Here is a 14,220-nt window from a genome sequence, read left to right on the forward strand (position 1 = left end):
CCCAGTGTTCTGGAGTGCCATATAACAGCTCAATCCCCAACTTTATCTGGAAGAGCTAAAAAATCCACTTGTACTAAGTCATAGAGTTCAAAGCTCTTAGGCTGCAAAGCTGAAAGTTAGGCTGGCTGAGAACCAGAGTTTGGCAGTAAGCATTTGCCCCTTGCATTGGTAGACTACCCTAGTGAATATATTTAATAGTAATGTAAGAGGATGAGTCAAATTGTCTATAAAATTCAAATGTTTCCATTAGTCTCAGATATCTGCAATGGTTGGCTTGACTTGCTCGGTACCACTGGCAGGGAACAGGAGAGCCAGCTGCTGCTAGCATCTGCATGCAGCCCTGTTTGCTCCTTAAGCAACAAAACCTGATACCTCCCAGACTACTAGTCCAGACAGTATTAGCTCTTTCTCTCTCTAAGCTCCTTTTCTAGTCTTGCCAACCTCATACTCGCTATTCAGTCCTTCCTTTCCTCCTCACACTGAGGAAGAGTTTTGGTCCTCAGACTGAAGATGAGATTTGCTCTGTGTTGCCCAGCCATAGTGATGAGAGGGCAAGGGGAGAAGAGGAGGAAGAAGGTGGTTGTACAGAGAAAAGCAAAGGATGCAAAAAATTTGCTTCTCGGTTCTGGTAATCTGTGTGGGTTTTGGTTTCAAAACCAAAACCTTCCAAATAGCACTGTGCTGAAGCATGGGGTGGTCTCCCCTATCCGATGCCAGACTGTATTCACCTGGTTATCTCTCTGTACCTCAGGGGTGTATGTTTCCCAGTGACTTTCATGTTACAGTAACAAAATGTCATCTTATAGGTTCTAAAAATGTACAGCAAATCACTGAAGATTAATCTTCAGTCCTCCTTCATAGTAAAAACAGTGGCAGATCCGAAATAAAAATGAACTCCTTTTTTCTGGTGCTAGGCTATAATTCAAACTTCCTGAAAAGAGTTTCTCTGCTTCTGGCTTTCAAGTCAGACAAAATTAGTCCATGAATGAAAAAAAGAAGAAAATGGACAAGTAATGGAGCAAGGGGTTTTCTTTCTCTTCCCCACTGCACTGCAACAGAAGAATCCTGCCAAGGGACATGGCTCTCTCATGGCTTTGTCTTAGCAGCCAGAAGTTGTTCCTCATTCCTGACCCTGGTGTTATAGTGGAGGGGGCACTGAAGCTTTTGACTCATCCTAGACTTTTACTAGGATAAATTTTATGAACAAACATCACAGACAATGGGTAGAAGGAAAAATAGTAGAGATTTGTTTAGCTAGGGAGTTGTCAAATCAGCTTGCTATAATTACAGAAGGATTTTGAGTTGCACCACAGAGTTTGGGAAAGAAATGTTTATTACTGTTCCATTACTTTATTACTGCTGCTTAGTTTACAAATGGGCAAGGGTTTTTTTGTCGTCATACAACAACTATACATTTTTAATTTAAGTTTAAAAGGAAGAACAAATAGGTAATATTGGAAGATACTTGGATTTCCAGCTGAAAAAACTTCAGGTTCTATAATAGGAACCTATTCCAGTACAAATTTTTTGGATGGCAAACTGTTTTTCAAAAGGATTAAAAAAATAACTTATTGGAGCTCTTGAGCAAGTGAAGCAGATAGAATGAGATCAAAACACAGAGCATGTATTGCCAGAACACTTTGAAGAGAGTGGTATCAGCTCTTACGCTCAGACAAAGGGTTTGGAGTCATGCTACACTGCTACAGAAAACGAGTGGTTCCATCTCATGCAAAAACAACTAACAGTAACCTTGAAGAGAAGCAACTATAGTTAAAAAAATGTTTTGTCTGCCAAGCTGTCAGTATTTCAAGGCAATCCCTGCAAACGTGAAAGAACATGTTTTAGAGAAGAGGGCAGCTTAAAAGAAAGTCACAGCCAGATTCCTCCCTCTGTGGGTTTTGGAAAAAAAGTTAAGCAGCATGTGATCAAAAGTTGTGAGGTCTTGTTCTCAATCTCAGCAGTTATTCGAAGCTGTCACATTATCCATTTCACTACTCATATGTGCAAGCTCTGTCACTTTGATCTCCAAGCATTTCCTTGGCAACATGGATAGAACAACAATTTGTATCAAGTAGTTAAGATCACTTCAGCTTAGAGGCAACAGTGAATTGGGATAGTTTTGGATGGTCAGTGTCCAAATACAGTCAGTCTTCTCCATATTCACCTTCGCATACAGTCCACCACAACAGATAAGTGTAGATCCGAGGAATAACTTGGTATATAATCTGCTGTCTCAAAAATCTGCGGTCAGTCAGAGACTTGCATAACGCAAACAGGTCTTGATTTGGCCAGAGGTCTGTGGCTTCTGTGGAACTATGTGTACAGGCATGAGTCAGAGAAAAGATGTGCATGCAAATGTGCTGCAATCTAACCTCTGATTTGAGAGATTATCTTGTCCTTGGTATACCCTATTCCACAAAGGATACTAGGCTTTAATCAACCAAGGTAGGTCAGGGCAGAGGTCACTTAATGAGGACTGAATGCCATAGGGTCTGGTGTGGTAAACAGTCTTTGGCATTATTCAGTATCACAACAGTATCTGCTGTTGTGGATTTGGGGGTGAAGTGTGAGCATAAGGCAATGTCCCCAGAAAGATACAAGGAACAGCACATTATGTATTCATTCCAACTGGAATTAGGTCTGAATTACTTATACACAGAGAAAGGAGTTGAAGAGTTAAAGTTAGGGTTTCAAGCAAAATTGAGGCTGGGATAATTGCAAACAGCAGGATGCTGCAGTAGCGCTTTGCACCTAGAGGGAAACAAATATTAATCAAAGTGATTAAGTAACAAACCAAGCCAGGAGGATGTGGGGGCCACAGGGCAGAACTGAGCCTCAGATAACATCATGTTCTGGTCTTGCAGAAATATGAGGAAAGGCAAGATGGGGAAAGCAGCTTAAGGAGCTTCAGGAATGAATTTCGTGCCTTCACCAAATTCTGTGAGAAGTGGAATGGGAAACCATAGTAACCAAAGAACATCCACAGGAGACTGAATGGAGATCACCAAAATTTTCCAAATTTCTGTTTTGAGAGATCCGATCTGCAAAATATATCATTTATGCTACCTTGCTGCCTTGAGGATCATTGAGAGCATATCAAACTAGAGCTGACACCAGCACTGAACTATTTCAAGGAGTTACATATATTCAGGGTATTCCATGAAAATAGCATATATGTTTACAGTGTATGGCTTATGTGTCCACCCAATGCAATTATGATGTCAGGTACTGTAGCGAGAGAGGTTATGTCTGTACGGAATGTCATTGTTTTGCTTCTTTTGAGACAGTAAGAATTCATACAGGAGTGACAGTAGCTATATTAAAAGCTTGTCTATCTTATTCTGGCACACTAGATAGCTGTTTCTTACAGGCTGGGTAGAAGATGCATGCCTCTTTTGCAACAGTAATTACACAAGTTAGTTTTTTACTGTTCCTGCTTCCCTGGGTTATACTTTTGCAGCCTAATGAAACAATCAGGCAAGTTTCCAGCTGTTATTAACTGTTTGAGAATTGATCTGTTCCCTGTTAAGGAAGAACTGGAAATAGCAAAGAGTCTGTACTAACTGGGGAAACATATGTTATCATGAGTTTCAGTTTAGACAAATTCATGGCATTTCCCCTCTTCCATGGTAGCTCTTCTTCCTACGTCTGTTAAGATCTTGAGTACAAAGTTGGAAAAACTGAGTGCAGTGGCATTATTATCATGTTTGCTTGCAGATTATCAGCTTGTTCTGGTGCAGCTGGTAAAACAGTATTGGTTCTATTTAAATGTCATGCCATTTGTTGATAATCGGTTATTAAACTACAGGGTGGATATTTGCTCTCAGTGTTTCTTCAAAACGCCATGTTATGCTTTTTACACTGTTTAGTCTGAAGCTTAAATGCCATGCAGAAGATTCTTTCAAGGACAGGATTAATATGTTGTCTTCATCTCACTAATTGATACATACTGTGTTATGGAAGATCAATGAGCAGTTTTAGACTTAACCATCTATTGAGCAGACCTCTTGTTGTATATAAGACTTGAGTTTCATGTTAAGAATTTAATTGTCAGGGGGGCAGGGAGGAGAAGAGAGAATGGGCATAAAACGAGAGAAGTATTTTACTATATATACTGCTAAAAGCTCTCAGAAGTTACTATAAGACATGTCTGTTTCTGCTGCTACAGTTACCTGCCTGGCTGAGCCCTTATTTTTAGACCAGACCTAGTCTCACTAATTGAGAATCCACTCTATTTTATAAAATATATGAAAGGAAAAGGGTTAATGACTTCGCCAATAGTCCTATTTTCCCTGTGCCCCTCCATAGTGTGATTTGAGTAATGGGACGGCAGCAGCTTGTGGGGCTCAGAAGCACACCCTGCACACCCAATGCGCACAAACCTTTATTGTGCAATGTCAGTGAACAAAAACCACTCTCAAAGCCTAATGTGCATGCAGTCCACTCAGACAGGGGTTGGGCTGGGGAGGAAAAGGGAACAGGCATGACAGACACTTATAATATTTAACACTTTGATGGGTTGTATTCCTCAGCCACAAAAAACAGGCAAGTATAAGAATCTATACATTTTTACATAATTACAATATTTCCTGTTCCAGGTCTTTCCTGTTCCATAGATAGCCCGGAGCTGTCATACCCCTCTCCCCCAGAGACACTAAAGATCTGCTGTATCACAACTGAAGCAGAAACAGCATAAGCAATTATCAAATAAGGTGGGAGTGAAGGGGAGAGAACTTCAATTAAACTCATTCTGAAATGGAAATAAACAACTGAACAAAGAATTTTATTGCAGGAAGCTTGAGAGGATGGAGAAAATGTGAGGAAAAAGAAATTAATTAAATATTGCCCCAAAGGCAGACTAATAACTCGGAGCAGTCTGATAGTAGTCCAGCCTTTTTCAACATGTGATTGACTTCCTTTGCTCTTCACTTCCCACTCTCAGCCTCTTGCTCTAACAGAGGGTATTTATATTGCAGGACTATACTAGCAACAGGCTGCTTTTGTAGGCTGTAGTGCTCCATTTTGTTGAGAATTGCCCTTTGTTGGCTTCCCCAGCAAGCAGTGCTGGCTGTGGTGCCCTGCTTCTCCCTGACCTGGAACGTCTGGCTCCAGCTCAGCTTTGCCTCTGCTTTGAGTGATCTCTTGCACCAGTTCCTGGCAGTACTGCAGCAGCTCAGGAAAAGTGGAGAATTTTACCAGGCCAGACATTTCCTCTGCAGAGCAATAATTCTTTAAAATAAACACACCAAACCACTACTGGTAGGGGAGAAACCTAAGGCTGAGGTTGCCTGTTACGGTGATGAGGGGAGATTCCTTGGGCACATTGGGAAGATTATGGTGCAACCATGGTGGTGTTTTTGTTTGAATTGCAGTAAACAAAGATGTGTTCTGGCTTGTAAGGCAGAGATGTTTTGGAGCATGTGAGCTGGACGTCTTGTAAAGTTTGGGAAAATGAGAACTGTTTTAATGACTAATTCAGATACAGCCTGTGGGGCATAATTGCTTAATGTGGCACAACAGGTGTGTGCCCAGGGAACCAAACAGTTGATGCACAAACTTGCATGTAAACCAGCACAACTTTAGCTTAGGAAGTGTATGGCCAATAAGTCTCACAACATGAGAATTAGGGAGCTTCCAGAAAAGAAGCTAAAATTGACAACCTCATGTATTGATCCTGTGGAACTCATTGCATAGGATGTTGGAACAAAAAATATAAATAAATTGAAGTGAAACAGGAGCACGGAAAGGGGATCCAAATACATACTGTACGTTAGGAAGTTCCTGAAAAACCAAAAACCAGAAGCTGGACAGGTGAATTGGGGAAGGTTTTTCCTATACTTGCTTTGTTTCTCATTGCATCCTTCAATAGCCACTACTACTGTTACAAGACATAACTATGGGGCTGGACCAAACAGAGCGCTAGCTAGTTTTATTAAAGTCAGACTGTTTGTGTTGTTATCTGTACCTTGCAAAGGTTCCGCAAGGGAAGGACAACTTGAGGGAAAGGGCACATCTCCTTCCTAAGCTAAGGAGTCCTTAGTATGCTTAGTCTCACACAGTAGCATTCATCATTTCTGTCCTCTGCTTCTTTTGTGAGAGGAAAGGCCCGTAACAGAATGTACTGCTGGCTGCAGTCTAGACTGGTACTAACATAAGGACTCTTTTATTAAGATTTATTTTAATGCTATGCTTGTTTTATCTGCCACAGAACTGAACTGACAGCTTCCTAGGACTATCCACAATGGTTTCAAGATCTTCCCAAATTAAAATAGCTACCTGTGAGTCCATTACTGTATATGTATTAAGGTTTTTTTCTACATTGATTAATATGCATGTATGAGCAATTAATTTTATCTGTCACTTAAAACACAGAGTGACTTTCTACAGCTCTCCACAATCAGCTTTAGATTTGACTGTCCCCAGTACACTGTTATGCAAACATTCTCCTCACATCTACCCTCCTTTTCCAAATAACTCAATGATAGGTTGAGCAATATAATCCTTAGAGAATGGTGGTATTGTGCATTACTCTAACATTTGATGGAATTAATTTTATGCAGAAGTAGCTAAAGTCAGCAGTATGACCAATATCCAGTTTAATATCCAGTTTAGCATGGAGTTTCAGTGCTTGCATGACTTGCTTGTGTGCTTAGTGTGTTCTTGCATCCTGTACTGGTCTGGAACAGTGAATTACCTTTCACAGACCAAGTCACGCAAAGTACTTCAAAACCTTGATTTTCATTGCAACCGTAAATGGGAGGTGAGGGGATCTATACCCCAAACTCTGCTATGCAATTACCAATTGCTTCAGTGCTCACTTGGGGAATAAGCTCACAACTTTGTACGTGCTTCCCCATGGCTTAGTGTGTACTACCTATAGATTCCTGTTTCTGTTCTCAGGTTAATGTTTTATTAATTAACAACATAAGTCTTAACATGGAAGTAATGCCCCTTGAACCAACAACAAAGTGAAATGCAGTAACATAGTGTTCCAGGATTTTTCGAAATACATGGAATGAGTCATGCATTTGGATATAATTCAGTCACTATCACATCCTGTTGGTATAATTGGCAATAAAACTTGAGTTTCTTGAAATGTCCTAGGTTCTTCTGCCAATCTAGTGACACTTGTACTGTTAACGACTTGCCTTATACCATATCAGTGTTCTTCCTTTCATATACTAGCTTGTACCATGAAATTGCAGTAGCTTGCTCAACTTGCAAACCTTCAGCAGCAAGAGTGGGCAGAGGTCAACGCCAACTGAACTTAAAAGCTGCTACTTAAGACTCAACAGACCAAAAGGTTGCTACAACAGGAAATGCTTGAGTATGAGTGAAGCAGAAAAGGTGGAAAGAAACCTTATACGGTAGCTGTCAGCAGCAAACCAAGCAGAAGATATTGGGTATCATAGGGTGTTATGCAGATTTATAACTCGGTGCTTCTATGTTACCTGAGAAGCTGCACATACATCTGTCTGGAAGCTTGTGCAGTTACAGGGTAGGCTATCTACTCACTGGAAGAGCTTTCTAGCTAAGAGCCACTCACCAAATGCATAACACCTTCTGTGGGGGTTTAGGCATCTTCTCTGAAGGCTCAGGGTGCATTCTTCAACGTCACTAATCAATGCCTGCAACAGTGCAGTGTGAAACACTTTAACAGTCCTTGGGCAGGCCACTGTTCCCCCTGCTCTGAATTACAAATTCGTGTTCTGTTCATTGCACTACAATCAACACCACAGGCAGAAAGCACAAGATACAATTTTTAGGGAGCTATTTCATAACGTGATGTAGAGGATCTTAACTGGTGAGCAGTTACTCCTGAAAAAGTAATCCTCAACCTTCAGGCCCACTGCAGGAGATGTGCTCAGCTCCTTGTAGAAATGGGCTTTAAATGTAGCAAACCTTGTGTGAAAAGGAGCAATGTAAGTTTGCCTGTTACAGAAGTTATTCTTTCTTTCCATGGGAAAAGCCTGGATCCAAAATAATGGATTTCTGTCAATGCCCTTTTATTCCATTCCATAAACTGAGTACAAAGATACCTTACTCACTTGAAAACAGTGAAATTAATTTCACTTCTAATGTCTTGCTGTTACTAGTGCTAACCACCTGAAAGAGTCCTGCTTTTGACAAATAAAGATGCTATACTAAACTCTTATAGTGTCAGCCACTTCCCTTTCTGGAGATCACAGTCCTAATGACTCTGGTTTCCAGAGCTGAAAAATGTGGAATGGAAACACTGTTATGCTCAAGATATTGTTTATTGGCAAAGAGGAAGCACACCTTAGATCTACTAAGAATTTACTGTTAACTGCGAGTTTGTTACTATAATTGAAATTTTAAGAGTCCCTTTATTAGTCCAGACCTATTTATTACAGAGAAAGAGAGAATAACAATGCAGTCAGAAGTGTTATACACACACTCCTCAGACCCTGCTCCTCTCCCTAGCATTGTGCTCATCCATCCCCTGCTCCTCTGGGCCCTGAAGATGATAGTTTCACCCTGGTGGGGGGTGGGTTATGACAAGTCATCTGCACCTCCAGTCCTTTGTGCCTTTTTTTTTTTTTATTGGTCTGCAGCTCCACATGATATCTGAATTTACTACATAGCAGTGCCTCTTATGCATGTTAGATACTATTTCTTTGTTTGACGGCCAGTTATCTGGTAGCAGTGGCCAGGTTGAGCCAAGAGCCCCTATCTGCAGACAACCCCCCCGGTGATGAGGCAGGTCTGGGGTTCAGATGAGAATTGAAGTCAGCAAGTCAGGGTCAGTCCCGTGACCCCAGCACCCTGGGTCAGGCACAGCCCTGTGATCAACAGGTAAGCCACGGTGAGGAGGCAGGTCTGAGTTTGAGCCTGTCGGTCAGGGTGAAGGTCTGGATCAGCTTAACCTGGCCTGAGGACAATGGCCAAGAACGTCCCCTTACCGTGCTCTCCTGAGTGAAGGTGGAGGTGAGTCCCCGCTATTGAGAGAGGCTCTCCTAACGGCTGGGTGCCTGCACCCATCCTTGAAGCTGGCCCTGAGCCCAGGACGGGTTATGTGCTTGGGGCCCTGACACCAAGAGCTGCTGAAAATGGTAGTAACTAACAGACTTTGACCCCAATAGCTTTTCAAATGCAAAGCAGGCACTTCAGCCATCAGCCTTTCCAGTATTTCATAACCCCTGGAAATGTAATGGAGTTTTGCACCTGTACGTTCACGTAATTGAAACCTACTGAGTGTGACAAAACGGTTTTTTGTAACGTGTTTAAAGCTACAACAAAAGACATTTAAATGCCCCTGGAAATCATAGCTAAATCTTGGGAGAGGCGGGATGATCTCTCTCACTTAGGTTTTTTTTTTTCATTCTCCAATTCCTCAAAGTGGGAGAAAAACACCTATGTTCACAAGATGCAGCATTTTACCATGTTTACATATGAAGCTTTAATTACACAAATTAAGGTAGTGACACTTTAAAGTAAATTTTTATATTACATTGTCTTTCCCTATTTTTAGAGGGGAATACTTCGGTAATATCTTAGCCTTCAAGAGAATAAATGGTGAGCTGCTGCTTGCCAGGCTTCATGAATCTGTGGAGAGACTAACTTGTTACACAAATCTCTCTGCATTATTTTTAGTCCCTAGATGAAGAAAAATGAGATATCGGACCTAAAACTACAGCTAGACAAGCTAAAAGGGTCTGGCAGCTTGAAGTGAAACTGGGATTGGGGTTATTTAAAATAACTGGGCAGGTTGGATAGGACAAAGTTTGGCAAATTTTATTTTCCTAGCTTGATTTCCAGGACCAACTTTCGCAAGAAAGCAACATGAGTATATATGTCTACTCTGGGCTTGCTCTGCATCCTTTTTAGGCACATTCAGCATTGTGAGGAATGTGTGGACTCTGGGCTCAAGCAGAGCTCGCTGCTCCCAGGGGGTTGGAGCTCGAGCCTTGCAAATCAAAACTTGAGCAAGCTAGAGACTGGCTGAGAGTGCAATGCGTGCAAAGGCATTTTGTTTCATTTTCCCCTCCACGGAGGTCAAGAGTGATGTCTGAGGCTAGAAGGAGTCATTGTATTGATGAAGATAATCCTTGTATGAGTCAGAACATGGAGCTTCACCTGGAGGGCTAGCAATTTAAGTGATCTTTCAAAAAGAACACTGGTTCTCCTCTGAGGATTTCAAGAGTAGTAGTAAACAATTCCTAAGTGTAATAAGACCACTGATTGGAAAAACTGTTTTGGTAGAAACTGCCTGCCTGTTCTGACGCTTATAATGAGACTTTAGGAAAAGATGTGTAAAGTATCCATCTGTCAGGGTATATCTGCCTGCTGGAAGCAGGTTTTGCTACTGCTCGAAGAGAAGAGGGAGGCTCAAGCCCTTAGTACCCTGGTGAGAAGGTTCCTTGCTTACAGCACTAATAAAAAGACAACAGAAGCTGCTCAAATACATCAGTCTTGGGAATTTTGAAAGTATTCTCCAATGTTCAACAAAAAAACCACTTAGATGCTGGGTACTCTGCCTTCTTCAGGATTGAGCCCAAAATTCCCACCCTAGAAGGGCTTCGTTTTGGGGCATAACCCTTCTTTATAACAAGAGTTATGTTGTGGGTGTTTGCTTTCCACCTGGAATGAACCTGTACCCAGGAGCAGCTCTGGTCTTAACTCAGGGCATGACCTTACAACATAAAAGCTTTTACTTGTCAATATTTAATTCAACATTTACTAAATGGCAGGTGGATGCTAGGCTGACTTCACTGGAAATAACTTGGCAAAGATTTAACTAGCTTTAATCTACATGGAAGGTAATGTTGGAAATAAGCCTGACATAATGATAACATTTAACTCATGGCTCAGAAGATTTTTCCTAAATGATGACATACCAGACTTGCATGTGTAAACGAGAGGAAATGGTTAAAACAACACTAATGGCCAACACAGCAAAGAGTAATTATTAACCACTTTTTCTTGCAAAGCACTGGGAAATACTCTGCTGTAGCTGATCTAAGGCACTATTACGTAATAATCAGTAAAAACTATTTTTAAATATTGAATATTCTTGTTCTGTTCCCCCCCGCCCCCGATCTGTTAGATCTACTTGTACTAACGCCTACATATTGGGAACTTCAAGGTTTTTAAGCTGAAAAGATGACTAAATAAAAATGGTCAGTGCCCTGGTTTTTCTCTCAAAACTATGGTTTTAGCAGTGCAGAAATGTGATACATTTCCATCAAGGACATGCAGCCACGAAAGACACCAAATACCAGTTTTGGGGGTTTGACTAAGCGAGAAGTTAGATGTTCTCACTTCCACTAGCAATGTATTTATGCACATGCTTAATTTTCCTATGGAATTAGGTTTAAAACTAAACTGTATACTACTGCTTTGCCAGATCAGGGCATTTTTATAGAACTAAAATCTAAGCATCGGTTTGGCTTACCAGTTTGAGATTGCATTTCCAAATGGCCTGTCTGCATAGAAATCAACCACATCTTTACGTGTGAATGAGCATTCACACGTGTAGTTACAGACACTGTATACTCTCTGGTTATCACATTTACTCTAGCATTTCTGTTTTCAGCTTCCTAACAATGAAAAAATTCATCTTGAACCTGAAATTAAAATTTCACAGACTTCTCTCTGAATATTCAGTTGGTGAGCTTTTAACTTAGGCTTGCTTGTAAAGATTCTCTCAAATTTTTCTGTTCTGTTTATAATTTCCATGAAAAAATCTTTCCTTCTTTCTTGCGTGGTGTCTAACAAAGCAATTCTTGTTTTGTTTGTCCTATTTCTTGGTCGTGACTGCGTAAATTGCCCTTGAGATGGTTTCTCTGTATTCTTGCTCAGGTTGATAAAGGTCAAATTTATAAACTTGAATCTAAAACCTGGGAAAACTTGGATCAAGGAGGTAGCTTTGTTTAGTCTGAAAGGATTAGTTCTAGCACAGAGCAGGCTGCCCTTCAATAATCATTGAATTCATGCTTTTTGAGTAGGCATGTCTTCCCAAAGCTTAGATAACCACGTATAACTTTGTTTATAAGGTAGCAGTGCCAGCTTGTCTTGCTTATTTTCCTGTCAGCAGAAGCTGATCATGGGACATGCTGAACAACAAGTCCTTTCCACAAATGACAGATGGTACTAAGAAGTAGTGCATCTTGGTTTTAGATGTCACAACTTAAATGTTGTGAAGATTTCAGTTAAAATGTAGATTAAATGTGTATAGGTCTGGAAGGTATCATCTGTCACTTGTATCTGAGATACAAGATTTTTCTGAAACTCACCTGCCTGCTCCCTCACTCTCACTCCAGAGAATGAGAGAATCTCCTATTTCCTTATAACCACTGTGTTAGAGAGCTAAGTACAAGACTATTTTATTTTCCTGTTAATATAAGATAATTGGTGCCAAGTCTAAAGACACTTATAGATAAAATATGCTAGGGGATCTTAAGGGAACTTCTTTCCTGTCCCTCAAAAGTGGTGTTTTCATTGATTAGCATCTTGTAACCAGAGAATGATGCCTATGTTTAGCTGAAGTAAATTTGATGGTAATATCTTTTGAGAACTTCACTGAGATTTGTATAACAGGATCAAAAGTGATCCATAGGAGCTGCCAGAACAATCATAACCTAAAATACAAACCAAGGACCACATGCTCACTAATGTCACCTTCCCCAAAAGAACAAGGTTACTTCAAATCCCAGCCAGAATTTACAGTTTCAGCAAACTCATGTCTCTACAGCTGCCTCTCTACCTAACACATCTTGGATAGCTTTGCATCTGCAAGTTTACAGATAATCCAACTCAATTAGCTATCAAGGGCCTTGAGGAAATGTTGATGAGCCTAATTTAACATACATTGGATTTTCAAACAAAGAAATACCCATACCAGCAGGGCAAAGATGATACAGAGAGCACCTTTTCACACCAAAAAGTGTTCTTAGCTCTGCTTAGCTTTGGCATGTAAGGAACTGATAGCAAAAGCAAAGTCAGAACTTCTACACCCTTGTCCTGACCCATGTTTTGTTTAGTATTTAAACTAACACTGATATGGAGTTCCTCTCTATGGCACAAAGCCAGAAGAGCAGACAAGGTAAATCTTTTTATGAACTACTGTGGTTTTTATTACTGTACAGTATGTCTTGTCCTAGCCTTTCAACATCTTGCAGAGGAATGACTCCTGACAAGTACCACACACTGCCTCTCACACACAAGTACTGGTCCAACACATCACTGTTAAAAGCCATTTACAGCACATGGAATGCTGTGGGTGTTCCTCTACCTGGTCACTTGTAATTGGGGTAAAAGTATATGAATGTGAGTCGTAGCCTTAGGCACTCGCATTTCAAATGCCTATTGGTTCGAATGTGGGAAGCAAAGCTTTTTCATGTTGTGTGAGGACTGAAACAAAGACCTCTTGTATGGCATTACAGCCATACAAGGCAGTTTGTTTTCTATTGGGTAGGAAAGACTTATTGCATGAATTCCAGCTGAAGTGTCATACTATTCTTTGGTTTTACTGTTAATTATTACTTCTGAAAAGGTATAAAGGAGTTAAAACTGGCTTTGAATTTAATTCAATGATTTAACTGTCCCTACTTCAGAGAAGAGGGCTGCCGTAGCAATCCTGAAGAAGGCTGCTTCTGAATTGCACTGAACTTCAGAAATCACTGGAAGTGAAGAATACTTTGGATAAGTGGTGAGTAGTGCCTAAAAGTTGGACTTGGTATTTTGGAGCAACTTCTCAAATTTGGCAATGTTGTCAAGGGTTTGACTCAAAGAGGGAGGAATAGATTTATCTTGGTATAAGTCAATTCTGTGAAATTTGTAAACAATTAATTTCCCGTGCTAGTCAAGCACTCAGCTTCTATATAAGCAGTCATTAACTCTGAAATCTCTGTCCTCCTCTCCTGATTAATAGATTTCTATGGAAAATAGCTTTAATTTCCCCCCTGATTTATGTTTAAAAAAACCATACCAAAACACTTCATTTTGAAATAGAAATCCAATCTTTCCCCTTCTCAGTGTAAGAGATCAGATTGTGACTTGTATGAAATACTGAAATCCAGATACAATAATTCATCATCTTGTAAAGAGGCTTTAGGACTGATACTGCAGATATAGGAAAAAAGAGACATACACGTTTTTTAACACTATGTCAACTGATTACTTAAGAGAACAGGTATTTCTGGAAGCTGGGGTGTCTACAGTATTTGAGATGAACTCTTGCTAAATAGTTCAGTACCA

At 40.5% G+C, this 14,220-nt stretch overlaps 1 protein-coding gene across 1 annotated transcript in view; it reads left to right on the forward strand.

Annotated features, from left to right (window-relative positions):
- Nucleotides 1-13,583: 13,583 nt before the first annotated feature.
- Nucleotides 13,584-14,220, forward strand: part of SLC2A9 (solute carrier family 2 member 9) — a 117,354-nt gene continuing 116,717 nt past the window's right edge. Inside the window, exon 1 of the mRNA XM_052780471.1 lies at nucleotides 13,584-13,672. The gene's annotated coding sequence lies outside the window, so the exon portion shown is untranslated. The remainder of the gene's footprint in view (nucleotides 13,673-14,220) is intronic.

This window comes from Harpia harpyja, chromosome 2, assembly GCF_026419915.1.
Source record: "Harpia harpyja isolate bHarHar1 chromosome 2, bHarHar1 primary haplotype, whole genome shotgun sequence".
NCBI classification, from domain to species: domain Eukaryota; kingdom Metazoa; phylum Chordata; class Aves; order Accipitriformes; family Accipitridae; genus Harpia; species Harpia harpyja.